This window comes from Heterodontus francisci, chromosome 12 (assembly GCF_036365525.1).
Source record: "Heterodontus francisci isolate sHetFra1 chromosome 12, sHetFra1.hap1, whole genome shotgun sequence".
NCBI classification, from domain to species: Eukaryota; Metazoa; Chordata; class Chondrichthyes; order Heterodontiformes; family Heterodontidae; genus Heterodontus; species Heterodontus francisci.
In genome coordinates this window covers 60,972,144-60,985,001 of record NC_090382.1, presented here as the reverse complement: position 1 = coordinate 60,985,001, position 12,858 = coordinate 60,972,144, and the positions used below count along the sequence as shown (strand labels likewise).

General features: G+C 43.5%; 1 protein-coding gene across 1 annotated transcript in view; it reads right to left on the bottom strand.

The window, feature by feature from the left end:
• Nucleotides 1-12,858, bottom strand: part of unc5a (unc-5 netrin receptor A) — a 312,917-nt gene that overhangs the window by 37,707 nt on the left and 262,352 nt on the right. The window lies entirely within an intron of this gene.

The window sequence follows — 12,858 nt, the reverse complement described above, 5'->3', positions numbered from 1 at the left end:
AATGGCTGCTTGCTGTGTGATTGTGGTGGGGTGATCATCCATATGACAAATGGAACAATGGCCATTTCCAGGTCCACTGGCGGTCAACCCCCTGTGTGCAATGTCAAGGAGAATGGAAGAGACTGGCACCAACTTTTCACAGGGCTTTGCACAGAATTTACACCATCCTTTCCAGCATCAAATGGTGGCTAACTACATGAGCACACTTGTGGGCCCAACTATGCTGAAGCCTCTGACGTCTGATGTCCCAGCTTCCATTACAGCACAAGCAAAAGATATTCAATGTCATATTGTTGCAGTGAGAGCTCAGGCTGTTGTCATGCAAGTGCCATCATGGCTGTGGATACCAGTGTTCAAAAGGTGCTTGCAGGGTGTCACAGCAGTCCAGCATTTTATCCTGCCACATATTACTAGGATTGCTGAGGCTCTGCCCTGGGGGAGGGACAGTTGCTCCATCTAGCTTGAATCTGTTGAACTCTCACAGGATGACAGCATGCAACCTCCCACCACTGCCATTCCTCTAGTGCCCTTGCTTTTGCCTGGCAGTCAGCCAGCCCAGATTGCTGCTGACGACATGGTGCAATCTGAAGTCGGGCCTTCTAGGCCCAGAGCTGTGCAAGGTCATCTTCCAAGATTATCTGCTGTATTCTCCATTGAAAGTCAGCAGCCTTCCACCTGCCATGCTGCAGCCACTGAGTAGCATTGCGTAGCAGCACTAGGACAGGCAAAAGCACATGTATGACGGCACTGAGGGAATGCGTTAAGGTGATTAGTTTATGTTTGTGTACAATATGGCATGTTTTAATTTATAAATTTGGTTTGGAATGTTTATTTTCCAGTGGCTTTTAGTTTTTCATTATGGCCAAGTGGATGCTCTGATGATCAGTGGCAGAGGAAGGAACAGTGTGTGACTGTTGGAAATTGGGGTTGCGTTTAGTGGTATCGCAGTCAGATAAGTTGATCACCGACAGCCCATCCAGAAAGGGGCTGTTTGTTGCCTCCTCCCTTCCTCCACGTCCTGCTCCTCATCTGCTGGTGGCAAGGTTGTAGCCTTATGATGGTGAGATTGTGCAGCATGCAGCAGACCACTATGAATCTTGACATCTACTCTGCCGAGTACCGCAGGGCTCTTCATGAGCGGTCCAGGCCACAGAAGGGTTGTTTCAGCATGCCGGTGGTCTGCACTGTCACTTTTTATGTAGCAGCCCAGCTTTAATTGCATGCATACTGCAATGTTTGCATGGATTGCGCACAGGAGTCAACAGCCTTCTCATCAGCAGATAGCCCTTGTCGCACTTTGGTTTGCCATAGTGGCTTAAATGCAGCTGGCACACTGGACGCCACAGAAGGAAAGCAAAAACGACAACTGCCAGGATACCAAGCATTGATCTGCATGATTTTCTGCATCTGGTCATACACCAGCCTGGTGCGTTGGGAGTGGAATCCCTTTTGGTTGCAGTACATGTCAAAGTTGACATGCGCCACCTGCAAAGCAATATGTGTGCAGTTAATGGCACCCTGAACCATGGGGAAGCCTGCACTCTGTAGTACAAAAAAAAAACCCTTTTTAAAACAAATTTGTGGCAAAAAGCTTGGCCATATTGGCCATATTCCTGGTCATGCCCTGCAACAAATGAACTGGGCTGAAAACAAAATCTCGTGAGAGAATTGCAGTCTTTCTAAAATAAGCCAGCTGGACATGCTGAGCTGAGAGACAAAAACAAATGCTAGCAGGAAAAACAGGCAAGCAAGAGACACTGGTGCCTTGAATTCATGAACACTGGGCCTTGAAAAAATGGTACAACTTAGATAAGATGAAGCACAAAATACCAACTCCTTTTTCTGGAAGATTGACTACAATTTTCTGATGAAAGGTCACAGACGTTAACTCTGCTTCTCTCTCCATAGATGCTGCCAGACATGCTGAGTATTTCCAGCACTTCCTGCTTTTATTTAGATTTCCAACATCTGCAGTGTTTTGCTTTTATTGACTACAAGGGGCTTCACAATGTAAAATTACTGGCGAAAGCGAACAAAAGATGGACAGCTTTCTGGGTGGATTTAAATCATGGTTTACCAAAGGGTGCAGAATATAATTGGATATTGTGCTTTTAAAAGAAGCTTTAGAGAATGATGTGGCCTGTCAATATAGTAAACTAATCCTATCCCCTGAAAAGGGTATAAAATGTTGAACACTTTGCTGCAGCCTGGAGATAATAGCAATGCAGTCAAGGAAAGGAGATCTCAATGAATGGGGCCTTGTCGGAAGGAGATTTTATGGAGAGGCTGGCAGTTGATCAATGGGAAGAAAACCTACAGAGAACAGGAGCAGGCTACTCCGGGTGATTGTATGACTAATAGTTAATAACGTATTTGAGGGAGATATTGGTGAAGCATTTACTTGTTAGGAGTAAAGTAACAAATAAGCTGTTGTTGCTTTTGTATTATTACTTTCTTTCCTCTTCTTTCTCAACCTTTTAAATTTGTAACCATTTTCTGTAATTTTAAATAAACCATAATCCCAATAAGCATAACAACCCTTTGAGTGAGCCATCTATTTGTTGTAATTCACAGGTCGAAACAAACTATAAGTTTGCGTGAGAACAGAAAGTGCCAGCATTTTGCTCTTATATAAATTTGGGTGAGTGTTTTCTGTTCCTACATTGGCATCCCTGGCTGGGCCCGCATTAAGCAGAATGAAGAGGGGGAGACGGTGATGTAGTGGTAATGTCACTAGTAATCCAGAGTCCTAGGCTAATGCCCTGGGGAGATGGGTTCAAATCCCACCACAACAGCTGTTGGAATTTAAATTAAATTGATTCATAAAAATATGGAATTAGTAATGGTACCATGAAACTGTCACCGATTGTTGTAAAAAACAATTTAAAATGGAGTTTTGTTCTTTTTCAATTGGGAAAGTTATGTAAAATGACGCAATTGCATGCATATGAGAAGTTTTCTCTGTCCCCTTGCAAGCAAGCAACAAAGTTGACCCCTTCTGCTGACAGCTTTTTTAAAAAATTCACTACGCAACTGAGTGTAAATTTATAACTTGGGCATTATTAAATTTTAAACTTCTAAATTGACAGATATGATTGAAGAAATTAACCCATTGGGTTCTTGGGCAAACCACAATGGATTTTGTACTTTTTTAAGCAGGAGGTGTGATTTCTAGGACCACAGGAGTACTGATACCGCAGCTAGAAACTCAGCAGTTTCTTTTTCTGAATTTACGAATTTATCTGCAGACATCAAGGACTGGATTTTTATTTTGGATCGGAGACAGGCAGGTGAGCAATTTGGCGCTGCCAGCCTCCGTTCCAGTTCGCCACTACGATTCTGACCCTAAGCCATTGGGAATGAGGGCAGCATCAGCTGTGAGCTGCTAATTGAGGTCAATTATTCTCAATTATAGGGCCTATTAAGGCTCCGTTCTCACGCCAATTCAAATTTCCAATCAACAATATGGGCAGTCCATGTTGGCCTGGACCACATCAGTCAATGTAGTGATCTCAGGGTGAGAGCTGGGGGGGAGGGGCAATGGATCACATGAGGGACGCCCCCAGACCCATAACGGCCACTGGACATTCCCTTCAGGATCATGGCTGTGGCTGTTTTTTAAAAAAAAACTTACCTCTTCTTCCCCTCTCTATCTTCAGATCGGCAGCTCACACTTCAGCTGGTGAGGTTGCTGACCACGAAGTGCTGGAGGGCTTCCCATTGGCGCTCCAGCATTAGGAGCCCATCGCCTTCCCTGATTGGATGGTAAGCCCATTCCCTGGCCTTTAATTGCCTGAGGATTTGAAAATCCCAGTGGGCATGTTTAAAGCATACCGTGCGGGGTCAGGACCTGGAATCAGCCCCCATTTTGGGCTCCTGATCCCTGATTGAAAATCCAGCCCCAAATGTCACAGCATGTTGATGATTTGAACTAAAGGATTTGCTTTTCAAAGACTTGGTGTTAACCCATTTAGGCCATTTGTTATCTTCTGAGACAAAGTGCTCAAGAAGGGGAGATATAGACATTACCTCAATACCGGTTGCAAGCAGTTCTGTCTTTAATGTAAAACCCCATGTAAAACCACCAGACCTGGGAATCATGGTTTCTGAGATTGAAATTGATAAAATAAATTGAAATGAGTTACTATTTCAAGCACTCAAAGGGAAAATGTGCCTGAAATTTAAGGGAATAATCAAATTTTCATTTAAAAAGAAAACAGTTTAGGTGGTTCCTGAGTATCAAAAAAAGTTTCTCTTGGGGAGAAACAAGTTGAACATTGACAAAATCTGTCAGTCCAACAACACTGCTATTTGATTTTGGGATAATTTGAAATGAAAATATGTCGCTACCATAGTGCTTATGAATAATGCGCTTAGATCCAACTTTCTCAAATATGTCATTAAATTTAGTTATAACATTCCACCTCTGCCTGGAACATTTAGCAAAGCTTAAAGGGACATTAACCTATCTGGAACAAATATTACTGCAGTCGAGATATAATATCAAAACTACCACTGATGGGAAAAGAAACAGCTATTAGAAGTATTATAGTGTGTCACATCACACTGGACACGTGAGGGGGGAAATATAGGACCAAAAAAACTTTTTTCATACAAATTCACATCAAAAAGCTTGGCCATATTGGTCATATTCTCCACCATGCCCTGCAACAAAATGAACTGGACTGAAAACAAAATCTCTTGTGCAAATTGCTGCCTAAAATAAAGCCGCTGGACTTGCTGAGCCGAGAGATGAGAGATGAAAACAAATGCTGGCAGGAAAAAGAAACAAAGAAAACACAGGCTGTAAGATCTCATAGTTCCACCATGCAGTCAATTCCCAGGAACCATATCTTTTTCTGAAGAAGTTGCTTGGTTTTAACAATTCCTTGATGACCCTCATGTGCTATTTCTACAACACATTCTCTCAATGACTGCGGAATGACAATGCAGTTGTCACACAACAAGCGATCAGAAGTGGTTGGAACTGTGAGCTCATTTGAGCATTGTGAAGACCTTGGGCTGGATTTTTCCAGCTTGCCACCGATATCTCGGTGGGGAGCTTCAAAAATGGCGGGGTGCACGCATGCGAATTACTCCGCGGAGCCGCGGTGGCTCATTTACATGGCCGGGCGGAGCACCCGCCCCTGATAATGTAGAGGGGGGTGGGTGCTCCATCGATGGTAACAGGTCAGGTGTCACTGCGCAGGCACTGGCGTCATTTCTAAAGAGCTTCGCTCCCTTCCAAATCATTTAAATGTTTAAAGTTATAGGGCAGAGAAAATTAAAGTTAAACATTTATTCAAAGTTTCAATCCCCTCTTCCACGCCTCCATGACTAATTAATTTATTAATTGTCTTCTCCCCCCAAAAAAATTATCCTCGTAATCCCAACCTTCCCCCTTCAAAGTTTAGAACCTTTAACCTTCAACCCCTTCCCACCTTCCCCTCCACCAATCATTTTAGTTTTCCCTGTTTCACCCCCTCACCCTGAAAACTTACCTGCTCCCCCTCCCAACCTGTGTACCACCTTGGAGCTCCGAACGGAGATCTGAAGGCACGGGAGTTCCAGCAACTGCATGGAATATTGCAGCGAGATGGCCAGCATGATGAGGTGAGTATTTATTCATTAATTAAAATAAATTAATATATTCTAATGATGTTCCCATTGCCAAGTGGCAGGGGCCACCGTGAGGCCTCACCACCACCAGTAATGTGGGGCGGGGCCTTCCCAGCGTCGAGGCTCGTGGCGGGCCTCTCCTGGAGATATTTTCAGGGCTCCCTCACCAAGACCCCCGACATCGGGGGCCCGGTAAAATTCAGGCCCTTGCAGCGTGCAAGTGATTTTGTTTGTAGACACTCTCTCAATCATGTCCTTCTAGTTTTGTGATTCCATAGCTATCATACATAGCTGCAATGCTTCATCTTGTTTTGTTGCCACTTTATTATCAGTTAAATTCAGTGACTCTTGCACTGTGTTTAAGCTCACATAGTTAAGATGTTGTTCAGTAGACTGTTCTTCGTGACTGTCTGTGAAGGATGATTGTCTGTGAAGTATGGCGTGAAAGGTCGTCTGCTGGGTTAAGCTTGCCTGGCTGGTACGTAACACAGAGCTCATCCTCTTGTAGTTTAAGTATCCAACGCTCTATTCGAGTAGTTGGCCTGTTGTGTGGATTGTTGAGCAGGCTCACTCATGGCCTATAATCGGTTATCACTTCAAACTCACTTCCATACAAGTAGAGATGAAAGTGTAGGATGCTCTATGTGATTGAGAGTGCTTCTCTTGCTGTTTGTGAATATTGCTATTCTACGGGCATTAACGATCTGCTTGCTGATTGATGGGTGACCTGCTTTCTCTTTCTGCACGAGAACTGCACCTAAGCCAACTGGGCTTGCATCCATGACTAGCTGGGCGGTTTTCTAGGGATCAAAGTTGGCATTTTTGCAAATTGCTGACAGCCGTTGTTTGATCTGGTGCACAGTTTGTTTGTGTGATTTAGTCCATTCCACTTGGTGGTCTCTTTTATCAGATCACATCGGGGGCAGACAGCATAGCAAGATCAGGAATGAAATGACCAGAGTATGCGATGAGCCCACGCAGACTCCGGACTTCCTGTGGGCTTCTGGATCTGCAGTGTTTGTAATGGCTTCAACTTTCTGTGGATCAGGTAATATTCGTTCACCACTGAATACATGACTGAAGAATTTGATTCTGCTTTCACCAAACAGGCACTTGTCTTTGTTCAGGGTGTGGTTACATTCTCGAAAACACTGTAAGCATGTAGAGAGGCATGTCTTGAGTTCACTTTCAGTGTGACCGTAGCTGAGAATATCATCACTGATATTCCGCATGCCCTCAAGTCCTTGCAATGTAGACTGAATCATGTGCTGAAATACCTCAGCTACTGAGTTGACTCCAAAGTTGAGCCCCTTGTATTGAAAGAGCTCAATGTGAGTGGAGAACGCTGTAGGATACCTTGATTCTTCTGCAAGCTCGATTTGATGGTAGCCTGCATTAAGTTTAGCAAAACGTTTGACATCAGTCACTTTCTCTATGATATTGTCAATTGTCAGTGTCAAATGTATTTCTAGTTGTATTGTTTGGTTTGGTGACTGCATATTGATGCAGATTCTGATCTTGTTCTCATTCTTGGGTTTCTTGACAACTTGTATAGGTGAGATCCAAGGGGTGGGGTCATCCCTAACATTCTCAATGATGTCGGCTTCAAGCAAGCGCTGAAGTTTCTTCTCTGTCTGCTTTCTTACATGGAACAATATTCGTCTATGTTGACACATGACTGGACACACCTTGGGATCTACATGCAGCTTACATGTAGCACCCTTCAGTTTGCCGATATCCGTGAAGTAGTCAGCACAGAGTACAAAAACATTGTTGGTATGCGTGGGAACTGCATATGTGACTGCAATCATGTGCAGATCGATGCTGTGTGGAAACTGATGAGTGTGTCACTTTCTCCAGATATGACATAGAATACAACATTCGTTCTGCTGTCTTTGAATGTGACTGGTGTTTCAAAAGTCCCAAGAACCTTCAGTGGTTTGTTACTGTTGGAGGGAAGATTTTTGTATTCGCTGGTTCGCAAAGGATGGGGCAGTCCTGAAGTTTGTTGAATGTTTTATCTCCCATGATATTGACAGATGCTCCTGTATCAATGAGAACATCTACTTTCAAGCAGCCAATGGTCACTGTCACATGTGGCTGGTTGCTGTATCCAGAAGAGAGCACAAAGTATCTTGAGGGTAATCTATCTATACATTGGCTACATTCTCTCACTCTTTTGGTGTGGTACGCGTACATGGCACCCTTTTATTAATATTGGTCTTAACAGCTGATTTTACTGATGAGTGACAAACATGAGCAAAATGGTTGAGTTTCCCACAAGCATTACACTGCTTGCCAGCAGCAGGACATACTGTCTGGTGTCGATAAGCACTGCCACAGTGGAAACATTGCAGTTTCAATGCTTGAACAAGTCATGTTCCTGTTTGCGAGATTGCTGTCATTGCTTTGCAGGTGGTTGCCTGGCACATGAACAGTGAACATTGTTCACAGGAGTTGAGCTTGAAGTGTGGCAGTTGTTGTTGACAGCCTCAACTTCAGCAGCTCTGGACTCTGAAAGGGATAGCAATCTTGCCAACTCCAGCAGCTCTGACAGCTTTCTGTCTTTCTCGAGTGATTTTCTGCATATTTGCCTAGAGAGGCAATTATTTGTGTCTGGATTTCCCATTCGACATGGTCGAGATCACCAAAGTCGCACTTGGCTACCAGTTGTCTCCAATACGTACAATATTGATCAATTGTCTCATTTGCTTCTTGCTTGGTTCATTGGAAAATAATTGTTCTGTATATTGCATTCTTCTTGGGCGTGAAGTAAGTTGTTAGTGCATTTTTTGCTGAGTTGTAGTCATCTTGTGCACGCATAAGTGTCTCAAAAATATTTTCCTATTTTTCATCTCCACAGTGGAGAAATAAGGCCTTTTTTCTCTCATCATTTAACATTTTGCCCTCGAATCATCACAGCTACTTCTACCAATGTGGAAACGCAGATGAGGGCTCCGAGTGCACATGCAAATGTGATAGGTTGAACACAGCTGTCGCCATCTTGAGCGTCAGTGCAGTGACAGTGTGTGATCAAGGATCCAGGATAGCGTTCCACAGGCACAATGACACAGATGTCATCCAAAGGATTATTGGCAGGTGGAAGAAACAAATGCACATTTCATGGGATGCTATAATCCTGCAATAAATTCTTCTCTAAGGCTTAAGCAGACCAAACTAACCTTGCATTGGGGTATGAGACAAAATGGCTGTCCTATGTGAGCTGCACAAAGAAACAAGTCCGGCTGACAACAAACCCCAACACTGTTAATATTTGACAATCTGCATTACATGGAGTTCACAACTGAAAGCACAGCGAATAAGACCTGGCTGTAAAGTAAATGCACATTCCGTTCTCGTAGCCATTGTAAGATCTCATATTGTAGATCTGCTATTGTAAATCTCTGGGGGAAACTGTGCATGCTGCACCAATTATGCATGGTGACCTCAAATGAACAATACACTACATATCAAATGAACAATCAATGAACAATACACTACACAGGCAAGCAAGAGACACGAGTGTTTTGTGTTTTGAATTTATGAACTTTGGCTTTGGAAAGATGGTCCAACTTTGACAAGATGAAGCACAGTGTTCTAACAAAATACAAACATCTTTTTCTGGAAGATTGACTACAAGGGGCTTCACATAATGGAGGATTACTGGAGAAAGCAAACAAAAGATGGACAGTTTTCTAGGAGGATTCAAATTATGGTTTGCAAAAGGCGCAGAATATAATTGTGTATTGTGCTTTTAAAAGAGGATTCATAGGATGGCATGGTCTGTCAATATAGTAAGCTAACTCCATTCCCTGAAAAGTATATAAAAGGCTGAACACATTAAAGATCTTTGCTACAGCCTGGAAATACTAGCACTGCAGTCTAGGGAAGGAGACCCTGGCAAATTGTCGGAAAGAGATCTCATGGAGGGGAGGTTGACTGATCATTGGGAAGAGAACCTATAGTCAACAGGAGCAGGACACTTCAGGTGATTGAGATCTCAAGGTGAGGGAGCCTGGCTGATCACCAGGAAGAAAACCTACAATCAACAAGAACTGACCAGATTGTATGACTAATAGTTAATAATGTATTTGAGCTAGATGTCAGTGAAGCATTTACTTGCTGGGAAAAAAGAAACAAAGCAGCTCTTTTTTTTATTATTACTTTCTTTTCTCTTCTTTCTTAACCTTTTAAATCTGTAACAATTTTCTGTAATCATTTTAAATAAACCATTACCTCATTAAGCATAACGACCTTTTAAGTGAGTCATTAATTTGTTGTCTTTTAATTCATGGGTCAAAACAAACTATAGGTTTGGGTGAGTGTTTTTACTCCATACAAATCCTTACGAAGCTGCATGCTTGCTCTGCTTTCTGTTCTCTAGCAGGTGAGAATGAAATCGATTCAGCTCTCTTTGAACAGTGGAAGGCAAACTGTGAGACGTTGTAAATATCTCCAGCTCCAGCCTGGAAGGAGCCAAACGCATATAAGTTCATCACCATAGTCACTTTCACAGCCACTATCAATGTAGTCGTTGCCCTACTCTGAGGTTGCAGTTGGGGCTGCAGCAGGTGGCAGTTTTCAATGGGGACACCTTTACTGAAGCATAAACATCTCACACACTGTAGGCTGAATGTTATAAGCTCGCCACTTAAAAGAAGGCGAGGCGCATGCACGACTTGCGCGCTGCTAAGCCCCTATGATATTTTGAGTGGGGGCTCATTTCCCTGGAGGGGGCGAAACGGCCGCCTTTGTTTTTGATTTGATACTCTCCTTAATGTCCTTTGTTATCCTTGGGTGGTACATCGTTCTCTTTGAGTCCTTCCTGCTGACCGGAATAAATGTTTGCCCAGTGTTATAAAATATCTGCTTAAAAGTCTGCCACTGCTCATCTACTGACTTCCCCTGTAGTCTATTTTCCCAGACTGCTTTAGACCACTCTTTCTTCATACCTCTGTAATTACCCTTGTTTAAGTTGAAGACACTGGTTTGAGACCTGAGTTGCTCACCCTCAAACTGAATTTGAAATTCCACCATGTTATGATCGCTTCCCCCTAGAGGATCCTCAGCTACGAAATCTCTTATTAATCCTACCTCATTACACATTACCAAGTCTAAAATAGCCTGTTCCCGGGTAGGTTCTGTAACGTATTGTTCTGAGAAACAATCTCTGATGCACTCTACAAATTCATCTTCCATGCTACCCTTGCTAATTTGATTTGTCAAGTCTATATGCAGATTAAAATCACCCATGATAATTGCAGTGCCCTTCTTACACGCCTCCATTATTTCCTGATTAATATTTTGTCCTCCAGAGAGGCAACTCCTCGGGGGCCTATAGAACACTCCCACCTGTGATTTCTTCCCCTTGCTATTCCTTATTTCCACCCAAACCGATTCTACATCATGACCTATATCTTTACTCGCAACTGCAACGATCCCTTCCTTTAATAATAAAGCTACCCCACCTCTTTTTCCTTTCTGTCTATTCTTCCAGAATGTCAAATATCCTTGAACATCCTGCAACCACGTCTCTGTGATAGCTATCAAATCATATTCATTTATTTCTATCTGTGCCGTCAGCTCATCTATCTTGTTACAAATGCTACATGCATTCAGATAAAGAGCCTTAAGCTTTGACTTTTTACCATTTTTACCTACTTTGGTTCTAATTTCTGCTGTACGCTTATGCTCGTATTCTCTGTCCCTATCTGTCACACTCTGATTAATGTATGCCCCTTCACTACCCTGCACCACTGCTCTCTCATTACTTTTCGACTTTTTAAACTTCCCTTCAATTGAACCCTTCCCCCCACTATTTAGTTTAAAGCCTTAACTACAACCCTAGTTATACGATTCGTCAGGACACCAGTCCCAGCATGGTTCAAGTGCAACCCATCCCAACAGAACAGCTCTCTTTCTCCAGTCTGGTGCCAGTATCCCATGAATCGGAACCCATTTCTCCCACACCAATCTTTGAGCCATGCATTTACCTCTCTAATTTTATTTACCCTATGCCAATTTGCACGTGGCACAGGTAGTAATCGGGAGATTATTACTTTTGTGGCTCTGCTTTTTAATTTAGCCCCGAGCTGCTCAAAGTCCCTCAACAGAACCTCTTTCCTAGTCCTACCTATGTCGTTGGTACCTACGTGGACCACGACAACTGGATTCTTTCCCTCCCACTCCAAGTTCCTCTCTAACCCAGAAGAGATGTCCTTAACTTTAGCACCAGGTAGGCAACACAGCCTTCAGGACTCTCTATATTTGCTGCAGAGAACAGTATCTATTTTCCTATGAGCGGGAGTTCCGACCAGTGGTCGCAATATCGACGTGGGATGGCCGTCGGGACCAGGTAGGTTTATTTGCAAGTTTTAAAATTAATTTGAATATTAAAATTAAAGCCCCGCCGCCGAGTGGCAGGAGGGCCACACCAAGGCCAAGCCGCCACCGGTAAAATGCGGCAGGCCTACTCAGCGTCAGGGGCCGAGGTGGGCCTCTCTCGGAAGACTTTTCCAGGCACCTCCCCCCACCCCCCCCCACCACGACCCCGATGTCAGAGGGCTGTTAAAATCCAGTCCTGTTCCTCACTGAGGTTAATGTGAGAGAATAGTTCCTGGAACACCCTGGACAGATATAGCCTCCTGCTGAGTCCTTCTTACCCTCCTCCTCCTTCCTTTTCTCAGAGTTTGCCCTGCTTAGCAAACCCTCTTCCCATTCTCCCAGTCATAATGTTTTCCAAGGGGAATACCTACTAGTATATCCATGTCTGGGGGAAACTGGTTTGTGGCAGGAATAAAGTCCTTCAGCACCTGCCACAACACTTTGAAGAACTCTACAAAGCACCAATATCTGTACAATCATAGCAGGAGCCAGTAGAAATCAATCAACAACTAATCTATAATAGTCGGTGATCCCTTTAAATAGCGCTGGTGGGGGTGGGAGGGTGTCCTTCCTGCTAATGCTGTGTGTGATTAAGAGATGCCATTGGCTGGAGTGTTTAGCTCTGAAATGGCAGTGTTGTCCTCAAATCAATGTTGCATGCTTATTGACATAATCTGCCTTCTCTGCATACTTCCAGTGGATGTTCACTGCACATCACTAATGTCCTCACCAATATGACATCCAGTGTTACTCATGCCAAAAGTGTGCACGCATTACAGACATTATTTTGAACATCGAGGGGCATTCTAGCCCCCAAAAATGGAATTATAAATCAGAATCATGGGCCCATTGGCT